Source organism: Carassius gibelio, chromosome B5 (genome assembly GCF_023724105.1).
Source record: "Carassius gibelio isolate Cgi1373 ecotype wild population from Czech Republic chromosome B5, carGib1.2-hapl.c, whole genome shotgun sequence".
Taxonomy (NCBI): domain Eukaryota; kingdom Metazoa; phylum Chordata; class Actinopteri; order Cypriniformes; family Cyprinidae; genus Carassius; species Carassius gibelio.
Genome location: NC_068400.1, coordinates 19,010,193 through 19,024,351, shown reverse-complemented (window position 1 = coordinate 19,024,351; position 14,159 = coordinate 19,010,193).

Below are 14,159 nucleotides of genomic sequence, written 5' to 3'. Positions count from 1 at the left end.
GACATTTTGTTTTCCCACCGTTGCCAGGGAGTGCAAGGAATCTTTGCTTCTGAGCACTAGCGCTGCTCTTGAGGCAAAATACATGGGGATGTGGGACATGTCCTCCCATCCACCCCATGAAATGCCTCCTCAGTCTAGGAGTGTACTTAATTGTGGCCATCTGCCAGTGAATTCAGCAGGGCATTGGTTTTATAGAGCGCATCCTATTGTCCTGTTCTTGTATCAAGTTTGCATTTAAGTTGAACTCGGGTGCAAGAACAATTTCGAGATAAAGCAAGTCCTATGTTTTTGGCAGCGCTGCCCCCTCCCTATCCTATCCACACACAGCAGCTCCTACTGCTTTACATTGACAATGTGTAATAGCTCTTTACGGTGGGGAGTTAGGGAGGGTGGGATGTTGGAAAATGGTGTTAAGAAAAAAAAAAAAAAACAGTGGTACGTGCCAAGTGCCAATTGTCTCCTTGTAATAGGCATCAAAAGACCAACTTATGTGTGTTACCATACAGGTGAACTCACTCCTGGGAAAGTAGGATTTTTCTCAGCCTCCGCAGAGAGCCAGCGTCGCTCTTTTCTCTCCCAGCAGTAACGGGATTAGTCGTGCCATTGCTCTCCCGGCTTTCACGCCACTGTCTACTTCCCATCTTCCACTAATGTGATTATCCCAGCCCCTGTGGTCCAAGCAGAAGGAAGAGGGACTCCTCTTCAGTTGCACATTCACGGTGCCTCACAGAATCCCGTCTCTAGCAACACCACCCAAATTCTCTAGTACCTCTGTAAGACCTGCTGGGCACAATTCAGATGCCATCTTAGTCAAAACAAGACAAAAAATACTCAAAAATTGCATCATGCCTCCATGCCTTAAGAATCACTGTGTCTCATCAGCTATTACTCTTACTGTACAGTCCCAAGTTAGTTAATTACCAATGACCCACTACCTATGTTATTTCACATCAGTGTAATTCATGTCAAATTAGATTAGTTTCAACTTTTTATTTATTTATTTTTTATCATAGTGCAGAATATAAATTGAGGCCATAAGCCTACATACACCTTTCAGAATCTGCAAATGCTTAAATAATTTAACAAATTAAATAAGGGACTATATATTATTTCTTACTGCGGCTTAATAAGCTACTTCACATAACAGATGTTTACATAGAGTCCACAAAACAAAATAAAAATGGAATTTCAATTAAGACAAGTTTTAGCATTTTAATAATCCCCGATGACATATGGACCATTTTATCGATGTCCTTACTACATTTCTGTGCTTTGATCTTAGTAGAACCCTTGCCATCTATGGAGGATCAGAGAGCTCTGTATTTCATAAAAAAAATCATAAATTGTGTTCTGAAGATGAACAAAGGTCTTATAGGTTTGGAATGACATGAGGATGAGTAATTACAGTAATTATACTATTTTCATTTTTGGTGGAACTTTCCCTTTTAACTCTAGCTCAACCTGGTATTCTTCGCAAATGACAACATGTTGAATAAAGTAAAATTTTATCCACTGAACTGTGGATGTGCAGACTTACTAAAACAAATTATAAAAAATGACTTGGCCTTACAAAACATAAATGGCCTGAGGCTGAGTTAGTATAATTAAAACCTGACATCAAAGATAACAACAACCATTCAAAATGCATTTTAACAATTATACAACATGGATGATAGACAATAATCTATGTAATCAGGTAATTTTTAGTCCCTGAACCTTTATTGAAAGTTTAAGTGGATCCAGCTCAAGATTTATTTTTTTTTGGAAGACCTCCAAAGTATATTTAAAGGGTTAGCTAAAATTAGCCCATGATTTATTCACCCTCAAGGCATAAATTTTTTTTTTTCCATATTTTATAAGGGCATTGGGCTATAAATAGTAAATAGGTAGTGTTCAATAGCCCAAAAGAAGTCCAATGAAGTGCATCCGTCCATAATTAAAAAGTGCCTCACACAGCTCCGGGAGGGTGAATAAAGGCCTCCTGTAACAAATCAAAGTGTTTTTGTAAGAAAAATGTCCATATTTAAAACGTTATTATCACTTTTCTCTAGCTTGAGCTAACTGCCATATTTAAAAGCCATTCCGGGCAGATGACATAGGATGTAGGCAAAGCACATGCACTTGTGTGTCTCGCGAAAACCAGTGTTTGTTAATTGCAATAATTACCACCAGAATCTACAATAATAGCAGGATAGGATATACAGGTGCTGGTCATATAATTAGAATATCATCAAAAAGTTGATTTATCTCACTATTTCCATTCAAAAAGTGAAACTTGTATATTATATTCATTCATTACACAAAGGCTGATATATTTCTAATATGTTTATTTATTTTAATTTTAATGATTACAACTGACAACTAAGGAAAATTACTTAAGACCAATACAAAGAAAGGATTTTTATAATATTGGCCAACGAAAATGAAAAGTATGAGCATGTACAGCACTCAATACTTAGTTGGGGCTCCTTTTGCCTGAATTACTACAGCAATGCTGTGTGCAACACAGTCTAGCTGTGTGGCATACAGTCAATCAGTCTGTGACACTGCTCAGGTGCTATGAGAGCCCAGGTTGCTCTGATAGTAGACTTGAGCTCTTCTGCATTCTTGGGTCTGGCATATCACATCTTCCTCTTCACAATACCCCATACATTTTCTATGGGGTTAAGGTCAGGCGAGTTTCCTGGCCAATTAAGAACAGGGATACTATGGTCTTTAAATCAGGTACTGATAGCTTTGGCACTATGTGCAGGTAACAAGTCCTGTTGGAAAATGAAATCTGCATCTCCATAAAAGTTGGTCGGCAGCAGGAAGCATGAAGTGCTCTAAAACTTCTTGGTATACGGCTGCATTGACCTCGAACCTCAGAAATCACAGTGAATTAACATCAGCAGATGACATGGCACCGCAAACTCTCAGTGACTGTGGAAACTTTACAATCGACTTCAAGCAATGTGGATTGTGTGCCTCTCCTTGCTTCCTCCAGACTCTGGGACCCTGATTGCCAAAGGAAATGTAAAATTTACTTTCATCAGAGAACATAACTTTGGACCACTCAGCAGCAGTCCAGTCCTTTTTGTCTTTAGCCCAGGGGAGACATTCTGAAGCTGTCTGTTGTTCAAGAGTGGCTTGACAATAGGAATGCGACAGCTGAAACACATGCCTTGCATATGTCTGTGCGTAGTGGTTCTTGAAGCACTGACTCCAGCTGCAGTCCACTCTTTGTGAATCTCCCCCACATTTTTGAATGGTTTTTGTTTCACAATCATCTCCAAGGTGCAGTTATCTCTATTGCTTGTACACTTTTTCTACCACATCTTTTCCTTCCCTTCACCTCTCTTTTAATGCACTTGGACACAGAGCTATGTGAACAGTAGGGGTGTCCCCGACTAAGGATTTTCATAGTCGAATCAGAATTTTTGAATCTTGCCTATTTTCAACTGATAGTCGAGTCATATGTTTGGGGGCGAGGCAAAATACATTAACAAGAGTCAAGTCAAACATTCGACTAACATAATTACTGATGTTAACACACAGGGAAAATGTGTAATGAACACCTTGCAGATATAAACGAGGTAAATAATGTTTTATGTTTTGATGAACAGATAGCTAACACTTAACATCGGCGAAACCATAACAATTAACAATTTTATTTATTTTATTTTTTTTTTCACAATAGTGCTCTCATTATAATGTTAGCAATTAAAGGGATAGTTCACCCAAAAATCTACCTTATGTCATTAATGACTCACCCTCATGTCGTTCCAAACCCGTGAGACCTCTGTTTATCTTTGGAACACAGTTTAAGGTATTTTAGATTTAGTCCAAGAGCTCTCAGTCCCTCCATTTAAACTGTATGCAATATAATTGAAGCACTTTAAAATATTAATTTGAAGCTTCTTTCTTTTCAGATTCTTACAGCTTTATCATAATAGGCTGTATATTAAGTTATTGGGAGAAAACTAGTAGTTCTATGTGAAATCAGACATTTGAGCTCCCCCATATAGTCAAAATGGCATAATCAATAACACCCTGTGAATTTTCGACTGTTAAATTGGTAGTCGAATCAGGCTCCTCGAATCAAAGCATCGATTCGTCGACTATTCTGGGTCACCCCTAGTGAACACCAAGCCTCTTTTGCAATGACCTTTTATGTCTTGCCCTCCTTGTGCAAGGTGTCAATGGTCGTCTTTTGGACAACTTTTGGACAACAGAAAGTCAGCAGTCTTCCCAATGATTGTATAGCCTACGGAACTAGACTGAGAGACCATTTAAAGGCCTTTGCAGGTGTTTTGAGTTAATTAGCTGATTAGAGTGTGGTACCAGGTGTCTTCATTATTGAACCTTTTCACAATATTATAATTTTTCTGAGATACTGAATTTGGGATTTTACTTAGTTGTCAGTTATAATCATAAAAATTAAAATAAATAAACATTTGAAATATATCAGTCTGTGTGTAATGAATTAATATAATATACAAGTTTCACTTTTTGAATGGAATTAGTGAAATAAGTCAACTTTTTGATTATATTCTAATTATATGACCAGCACCTGTATATGGCAATATAGAGTATGCACTGTACAGAAAAAAAAACTATGTATGACCTATTATATTTAGATTTTAATCAGATTTCATTGACAGATCTGGATTAAAATTTAGGTTAAGTTATGAATTAATAAGAGCGTATCTTCAATATAATTGAACCGACTCAGTGGGGAAGGTGACTAAGAAAGCAGTCAAAATTAATTAATGATTCTAACCAAAAAGAAAGAGAAATGAAGAAAAAAAAGGGAGACACGCCCTGCAAAAAGAGCTGGTCAAGATGGAATTGAGAAAAATAAACATACATTCAAAGACCAGAGTCCACTCAAACAGTCCTAACAGACTAGAGTGCAAAAACATCACATGTAATTCTCCTGAGGATATGCAGAGCGAAGAAGAGCCATGCTATGTGCAAAGAAAAAACATAGAATGATAAGATGTACCAGTAGCATCAATGAACCCAGCAAAAACCCAATGCAGTGTCTAGTCCTGATCAAGTAAAGGCATGAACAGTATATGCCCTGTGACAATCAAGACCTAAACATAACATCAAAGCATTGTTGGCAAAATGCCTGGGAGTATCCAAGATGAATTAATTCCTTAGAGGGGTGCATCTGGATCAAGCAATTGACAATCAAATGATGGATGGGACCCCACTTGACAAACAGCAGGCTGAGATATGGCTTTCTTTGAGAACTGAATACCCAATGCAGAATAAACCAATGTCACTAAAAGGAATACCAATAAGTGATACAGAGAATCCTACAACCTACATCCAGAGACAACTGAGACTTTTTTTTTTTTTACCTTTAACCAGGTTAATCGGTTGAGAACAAGTTCTCATTTGCAACTGCAACCTATCCAAGTTAAGACGCAGGGTACAAGGCGACATGAAGTTACACATGACATACCAACATTCAAATACACATTCATAAATATAGAAGACATTCAGATTCCATTAAAAAGTACTGGACATTGTATAAAAATAAAAATGTAAAAAATGTGATAGTTTAAAAATATAAAATGGCAGTGCAAGAGAAATGGCAGTAGGATAATAGTATAGTCCAACATGGGTAAATTGATAATGTGTAAATAAATGGAATGACAGCCATTCAGTTGAATATGTGCAAAAAATACATAAGCCTTTGTTCGCAGAGAGCATCAACATGTACAGTGGTCATTCAGTAAATTTGAGATTAATACTTTAAAAGTAGTGATCGAAACAGTGGATTCTAATTTGAGAGACTTTTGTAAAGTGTTCCAATCATTTGCAGTAGAAAATTTAAAAGAAGAGCGGCCAAAAGTGATGCGGGCTTTTGTAAGGTCTAGAGAGAGATATTTTCTCAAACGCAGATTGATTACAGCAAATAGCACTATGGTAGTGAGTAAAGAATTAGAAGCAGTTCTGTAGACAACATCACTAAAGTCATGCATTGGGATGATGGTCATTTTCACAAGGGCCTGTTTTGCAGAAAGAGTAAATGCTTTATTTCGAAATAGAAACCCGATCCTGGACTTGATCTTTGACTGGAGATGGTTTATGTGGCTCTGAAAGGAAAGTGGGGGGTCTAGCCAGACACCTAGATATTTGTATTTCTCCACATATTCCAGCTTAGACCGGCTCAGGGTGATGTTTATTGGGCAAGAAGATACAGAATGTGTTCGATTTAAAATCATGCATTTTGTTTTACTAAAGTTGAATGACATTTGAAGATCACAGAATGCTAATTGAATTTCTTAAAAACTCTTTTGGAGTTTTTCTAAAACGTTTTCCAGTGATGAGCCTGAAGTGTACAGTACGGTGTCATCTGCATAGAGATGAATAAGAGAGTTGACCGCAGCACGAGCGACATCATTAATACAAACAGAGAATAACATTGGATTAAGAATCGAGCCTTGGTGCACCATTAGAAACAAGAACTGGAAACAGACCCAGAGGGAGATCCTGTGATGACAGCACTGTTTAGAACTACTAAAGTGGATGCTATGCCACCAAGAGTAAAAGTCAAGCTGGAAGATGTGGTCATCTGAACTCCAAGACACGCAAGGCATTCTGTGATCATGTGGCTTATGCTGTGAAACAATACAGGAAGAATAAACAGCATCTGAAAACCCAAGACAGAAAGCTACAACGAAAATTAACACAACTACAACTTGTACAAATAAACAAGCAACAAAAAGAAGATTCAAGTTGCAGTCAAATGCAAAGAGGAAGAACAATCAGCAGTGATGGCTCCTGTAAACATGCCTAACCCTGTTTCTCAAAGTACAGCAGCAGTATTTGTCTCTGTCATCCAGAACATGACTGCGGAGTCAATTACATTACATTTACATTTAATCATTTAGCAGACGCTTTTATGCAAAGCGACTTACAAATGAGAACAATAGAAGCAGTCAGGTCAACAAGAGAACAACAACAGTAGACAAGTGCCATGACAAATCTCAGTTAGTCTAGTCTTTTTTTTTTATCCACGTTTTCCACATTACAAGCTTTGCTGTACAATTAAATAATTTAATAAACACACTTTTCCTCGATCTACAGTACCACTTTGTATTAGAGTCTCCCAATAAAAGCCTTATTGGAAAACTCCTCACCAAAACCCTGAAACCAAGCTTATAACATTGATTTATAAAAGGAAGTGAGATTATCCTGTCTCAGGTGTTTATCTAGTCCAACATTTTCAACCTTCTGCAGAAATGCACATGCCATCTGTATCCATCATAATTGTTTATCAATTTGCACTGGCTACCAATAACTGCTCACATAAAATTCAAGGCATAGATGTTTGCCTACAAAACTACCACTGGCTCTGCACCCATTTACCTAAATTTATTACTTTAGACTGGTGTGCCCTCTAGAAGCTTGCATTTTACAAGTGAACATCTCTTGATTGTGCCATCCCAAAGAAGCACAAAGTCACTTTTATGGACTTTTAAATTAAATGTTCCCTCCTGGTGGAATGACCTCCCCAACTCAATCCAAGCAGCTGAGTCCTTAGCCATCTTCAAGAATCGGCTTAAAAACAATCCTTTCCATCTTTATTTGACCTTCTAACTTTAGCACTCACTATTCTAATTCTATTCTTAACAAAATCTAACTAGCTTTCTAATCTTTTTGTATTCTACTTTATTTTCATTTATTATACAATTGTGTGTGTGTGTGTGTGTGTGTATATATACATACACACACACACACTATATATATATATATATATATATATATATATATATATATATATATATATATATATATATATATTAGATTGGATTCAACTTAATTGTCATTATGCAGAGTACAAGTACAGAGCTAATGAAATACAGTTAGCATCTAACCAGAAGTGAAAGAATATAGTGTTTTATATACATAAAAGTGCAGAGTAAGTGAAGCTATGATATACAGAATGTACAGTGGAGTTGCTATATACAGTATTGAGCAGAGTATATATAGAATATAAATAGGAATGTGTAACAGAGGCCAGCAATTAGCCATTTAACCTCCTTGTTAGTGCGTCCGCCTCCCATACCGGAGACCCGTGTTCGAGCCCCGCTCGGAGCGAGTGTGAGGAGCAGCGGAGAGGACCCGGGAGAGAGGGGCTACAAATGCAAATGTAGGGACTGTATGTACATTATGAACAGAGCAATGTAGGATTATATACACATTATGAACAGCAGCAACGTGAGAACAGTGGTAATAAATACAGTTGGATGAGTGTGCAAAATAATTGTTAAACAATGTATTATATGCAAAATAACAGTAGTGCAATTATATTTTTATAGAAATAGTGGTAGCACTTTATTTTACAGTCCTGTTTCCCATGTACATACTATGTACTTATTATAGTAATTACAATAACTATGTAATAACTAGGTACTAACCTGAACCTACCCCTAAACCTACCCCTACCCCATGTAGTTACCTTGTATTAACAGAACTTTCTTAGATAAATATACTGTAAGTACACTATAAGTACATGTAAGTACAGTTACTGTAAAACAATGTGCAACCGAAATAGTTTACTGTACTTTGTACAGTAACTTCTTCGGGCAGTTTACAGTAATAGCTAGAATAGTGTGCAGTCTGTGCAAAATATGAGTAGTGCAAATACATGTATGTAAAGAACTATAACCAGTGCAGTAAAAGAGCAGGTGCAGGTTAGATCGGTGGTGTGGCTTTTCAGAAGTGTCACAGCCTCGGGGAAGAAGCTCTTCCTGAGCCTACTAGGGTGAGAGCGTAGGCTCCTGTAACGCATGCCGGATGAAAGGAGGATGAAGAGTCCGTGGTTAGGGTGAGAGGCATCCTTGGTGATGTTTCTTGCCCTGCCCAGACAGCGCTTATGATAAATGTTCTCAATGGAAGTTAACTGGTTGCCGGTGATCCGTTTAGCAGTTTTCACCACCCGCTGGAGTGCTTTGCGCTCAGATGCGGAGCAATTGCTATACCATACTGAGATGCAGTTCGTGAGTATGCTCTCAATGGTACAGCGGTAGAATTCCATAAGGATCCTGGTACTTGGATTGACTTCCCCCACTTAGCAGAACCAGACTGAAATTCCTAAGAGGGCATTTTAACCTCTGGTCTCCACAGAAATCTTTATGTCAGAGTATGGCACAGAAACGGTCTTTTCTACATATAGATGGACCAAAAAAAATCTCAAAATGACTTATAAATGAATATCAGTCCATCGCTTAACTCCATATTAATTTATATGTAACCCACACATTTGACTATCATGTTTATAATCACTTATTTGTGTATGTCTTTTAATAACTATGGCATAGCTTAAGGATTCATATTCATGTTTAGTTTGTTTGTGCTTCAACCTGCTTGCTTGAAAAGTTCCTGACCATCAGTTATTTGTCAAATGTATCATATTCTTGTTATAGGAATCATGTCCAAAATTATACCCTGCAAGAACGGGAAATCTCTTTATTCAATTTCTTGAAACAACACATATACAATGTCACCGGGTAGCTACTATACAAGCAAAGATGATATCTAATTGGTCAAGACAACATTTGATGTGTGGCAAACAGGCCAGTTTAAATACTCATGACACCATCAAATCTTGCTTTTAGCTTTTAGCTTTGCGTCTGCTATTAGTCATGCCTGCTTTTTAATTCAATTAAATTCAAGTTTATTTGTATAGGGCTTTTTACAATACAAATCGTTACAAAGCAACTTTACAGAAAATTATGTTTCTACAATATTTAGTAATAGCTTATAAGTGGTGACTGTCAGTTTGTGCGCGTATGACAGGATTTGTAGAAAAAAATAATACAAGACGTAGTCGGCCAGATGATGAACATTATTAATATTATTAATAATTAATAATTATTATATGATGCAGTCACACTTGTAGCAATATTTGTTAGTTCTGTTGTTGATTCAGGGTTAGCATCGTCTGAGGTCCTCTGAGGGTCAGCATCATCTCTTCTCAGGTGTTCTGGATCCATACTGGAGCTTGTGTAAATCCTACAAAACATAGAAACAAATAGAGACATCATTAGCATAGCTGCTGATCCAACAAAGTAAAATTAATTAGTTTTTAGTATGCTTTTAGTTTGCTTCCCAGCTTGTAGCTTTGCTTCCTAGCTTTAGCTTTTAGCCATGCTTTTAGTCATCACTGTTAGCGTTCTTTGAGCGCAGTTCCAGTGTGTTTCGGCCTGCACGCCTGCTGCTACTTAGCCACGATGAGAAGAAACACCACCTAGTCTCGTCAAACTTTACTTCTGTTCTTTTACTCTAGTTTCGTTTTCTTTTCCGTCTGAGAGTTTCATGTTCTGAGTTGTTTTGTAACGCCTTGTCTCTGATTCTGACCTCGGGTGTCCGTTCAACTTCAACCAGCCCACAACTCTGCATCATCAGCCAACGATGCAGAGTTTTGCCATGGGCTTCCACTTCAACCACTTCAACCAGCCCACAACTCTACATCGTCAGCCAATGATGCAATGTTTTGCCAAGGTCTTCCCAAGACGTCACCACTGAACTTCCAGCCAATCAGCGACAATGGGAAACCCCCTTTCAACGACAACAAAGGGAACCCCCTTTACACAGGAGACGCAAGTAGTACATCCAGACTGATCTATACTTGGATTCCCATGCTAAACATGGACAAAGTTTCAAAAATTAAGTTGTACGTTTGAAGGAGTATTTCTGTTCCAAAAATAGTCCTTCCGGTTTGTCACAAGTTTCAGAAAGTTTTTTTCAAGTATGGCTCTGTGTGACGTTAGATGGAGCGGAATTTCCTTATATGGGTCCTAAGGGCACGTCTGCCGTAAGAGCGCGCGCTCCCGTATAGCAGAGCATTGAGAGAACAACAGATGTTCACTGATCAGAGCGAGAGCGTCGCGAAATGTCACAAAAGGATTGTGTTTTTGGTTGCCAGGGCAAGACAACCCTGCACAGATTACCAAAAGAGAAACAGCATTAAAGGAACAGTGGATGGAGTTTATTTTTACAGAGCATCAACGGAGTTGTGCAAGTGTTTGTGTTTGTTCCCCTGCATTTCGAAGATGCTTGTTTTACAAACAAGGCCCAGTTTGACACCGGATTTGCACATCGTTTATTTCTTAAGGATAATGCAGTCCCAACGAAAAAGGGTCACGATCGTGTGTTGGAACCGCATGCGGTAAGCACATCAAGTAAACAACATGCGATGTTGTCATCAAACTGCACTTTCCACATGTAAAATCTTAAAAAAAACTTAAAAAAAAAAGACGACAAAGTGGAACTTAATCATTTTCCAAAACCGCTAAGCAAATATATACAGTTTCAGTACATACCACATAGAGACGTTGTTGCTGATGCTGCTCTTGTTAAATTTCAGCCTCTGGATCTGTGTCACAGCTTCCAAACGCTCTCAACGCAAAAGCCTACTGGCGCTTGTGATTCTTTAGCTCCGCCCACACGTCACGCCTCCAGCCGGTCATGTTTTTCCGGGGAAAATTGGTACAGACTATCTTTCTCTTATGAATATAATAAAACTAAAGACTTTGTGGAGTTTTGAAGGATGCAGTACTACTCTATAGGTACTCAAGATTAACAGGATATTGAGTGAAAATGAGCATTTCACCCCCCCCCCTTTAAATGATTCCCTTTTAACTAAATTGACCTGTTTCCCTTACACCACTCTTAACTCAATTGATATAAAAACTTACAGCTGATCTAAATATTTATAATTTATCATATATTATGATTAATAATTTATATTTCCCCTTTGAGTTGATTCATTACAATAGCTACTCCTGCACTATTGTTTGTCCCATGACTTCCCTTCCCAACATCTATTCCACTCAATTTTATTTTCATCATTACTATGAGTCTCTTTTAAGAAAAACACATTAACCCGATTTATATTTAAGAGCTCTGATACTACTGCCAATTTACCCCTATCTCTCCCTCCATTTATATTTAAAGAGCCCACTTTTAAGTTCTCAATAAAGAGGTTAAAATATAAAGTGGACAGAAGTAGAAAAATATAACACATCATGAGAGTGCATGTTAAGCATCACTTCTTAAAAGGAAATTACCCTTTATTTTTCCTCAGCTTTGTAACAAATTTCTTTAATCTAAACCTCTTCTGTTTGTACAGAGACCCACACATCACATGCGAGAAAAAATAGTAGGCTAAATTGTGTGCATGATTTACTAATTAGTTCCCTCAATGTTCTAAAATGTGCACACGATTACTATTGCGTTCCCTCAATTTACTATTTTGTTCACACGATTTATAAATTGTGTGCATAATTTATTAATTTGTTCCCATCGATTTGGTAAATCGTGCGCATTATTTAGCAAATCGAGGGAACGCTATAGTAAATCGAGGGAACGCAATAGTAACCGTGTGCACGTTTTAGTACATTGAGGGAACGAATTAGTAAATTATGCGCAAAATATATTCATTTTTTCTTGCATGTTATGTCGGGGCTCTGTATGCTTACTCAATATGTCACAACTCACTGTACACTGAAGTACTTTCACTGAAACAAAAAAACGTTTCCACATCTGGGAAGAAATCTTTCACCTCCAATACTTTACAGAAGCTTGTATCCAGAAAACCATTAATCTCATCCATAGAATACATCTCCTCCATATTTTGAGACCCAATATCAGTGATATATGAAAGCATATCGTCATCCCTTATTTTTTCCTCTTTAACCATCTCAGTACAACTCAACATCTCATTCATTTCCTCATTAATTACTTCATTCATCTGAATGTTCTCACTATCCTTGCATTTTTCTGATCCAATACTTTCCTCTATTTCTACAGGCTTATAAGAAATATTTTTTCCTTGTCCTACCCTACTGCATGATGCAATATAATTTCCATCACTTTCCTATATTCACATCAGGAGTCTTTTGCTCTCCATTAAATTCACTTCTTGCCTCTGAATCAGCAATATTATTCACATTAGGAATTTGCATTTCATAGGATTCAATTGTGGCCTCTGAATCAGCAATAATATTCACATCAGGAGTCGTTTGCCCTCCATTAAATTCACTTCTGGTCTCTGAATCAGCAATAATATTCACTTTAGGAGTCGTTTGCCCTCCATTTGATTCACTGGCCATTGAGTCAACAGTGGAATTCTGTGTACTATTAACACCACTACTACCAGATTTATGTGGACGTATAGACCGTTTATGTCCCACATCCCCACATTCAAAGCACTTGAGATTACCTGTGATAGCATAAATAATATGTCTTCCCCTCATGCGAGATTCTGAAAGACACATCCAAATCAAGTTGTTTCAGAAACATTGGCACCTGTCTCCTAAACGACAATACATGTTTTAGCGCCGTGTTTTTGCATCTGAGTTGAATATTGCATTTGCGTTTGAAATTATTACTTTATGAGTTGGATTAACTAGTAGTGAAACAGCAACAAAAAGTCAACTTACGGAGACCCCACTGCTTACTAGATGGATTCTCCAAGATCTCCTCCTTTAAAAAAAACACCACAGCTTTATTCATTCTTGAGGTTGAAGAGATATTCTCATACCCAACTTGTTCTCCAATTGATAATAAAACTTCCTCCACCGCCACACTTGATTCAACCTCACACCTGACTCGACGTGAAGGAGTGATAATAGCTGTTCTCTATCCTCCGGCAGAGATGCCATCTCAACCCCATCAACACTTCTCCCTACAATGCTCCAAACACACTTTACTTCTTAAGTTTTCACCTTTAAACAACCCCAAAGTTAGAAGTAAGAAGAAAAAAAATAAAAAAAATAAAGCCACTTTCATTCGTCCTCTCCTCATGAACACTCTTACACACGCAACCCAACACCCCCAGCATGCACACACAGAGAGAGAGAGAGAGAGAGAGAGAGAGAGCTTGTGTGAATTGTGTGCTACTTCTGTGAGTCTTTAAACAGCGCTGTCACCTCACTATTGAGAAATGTCATGTGTAGCCTTTAAGTTGCTACACTATATAGGCTAACTGATAAAATCATAAGGGCAGAGCTGACAACACCTTTTTGTGCAAACTGCATGACCGTTATTACCGCTAACTATGCGAAGTGATATGGAACTGTAATGAGGTCAAGAGAGCTGCCTGGAACTACGTTCGCTGTGCCTTTCCCTGAAAATAACTAGTTTCAAAATGT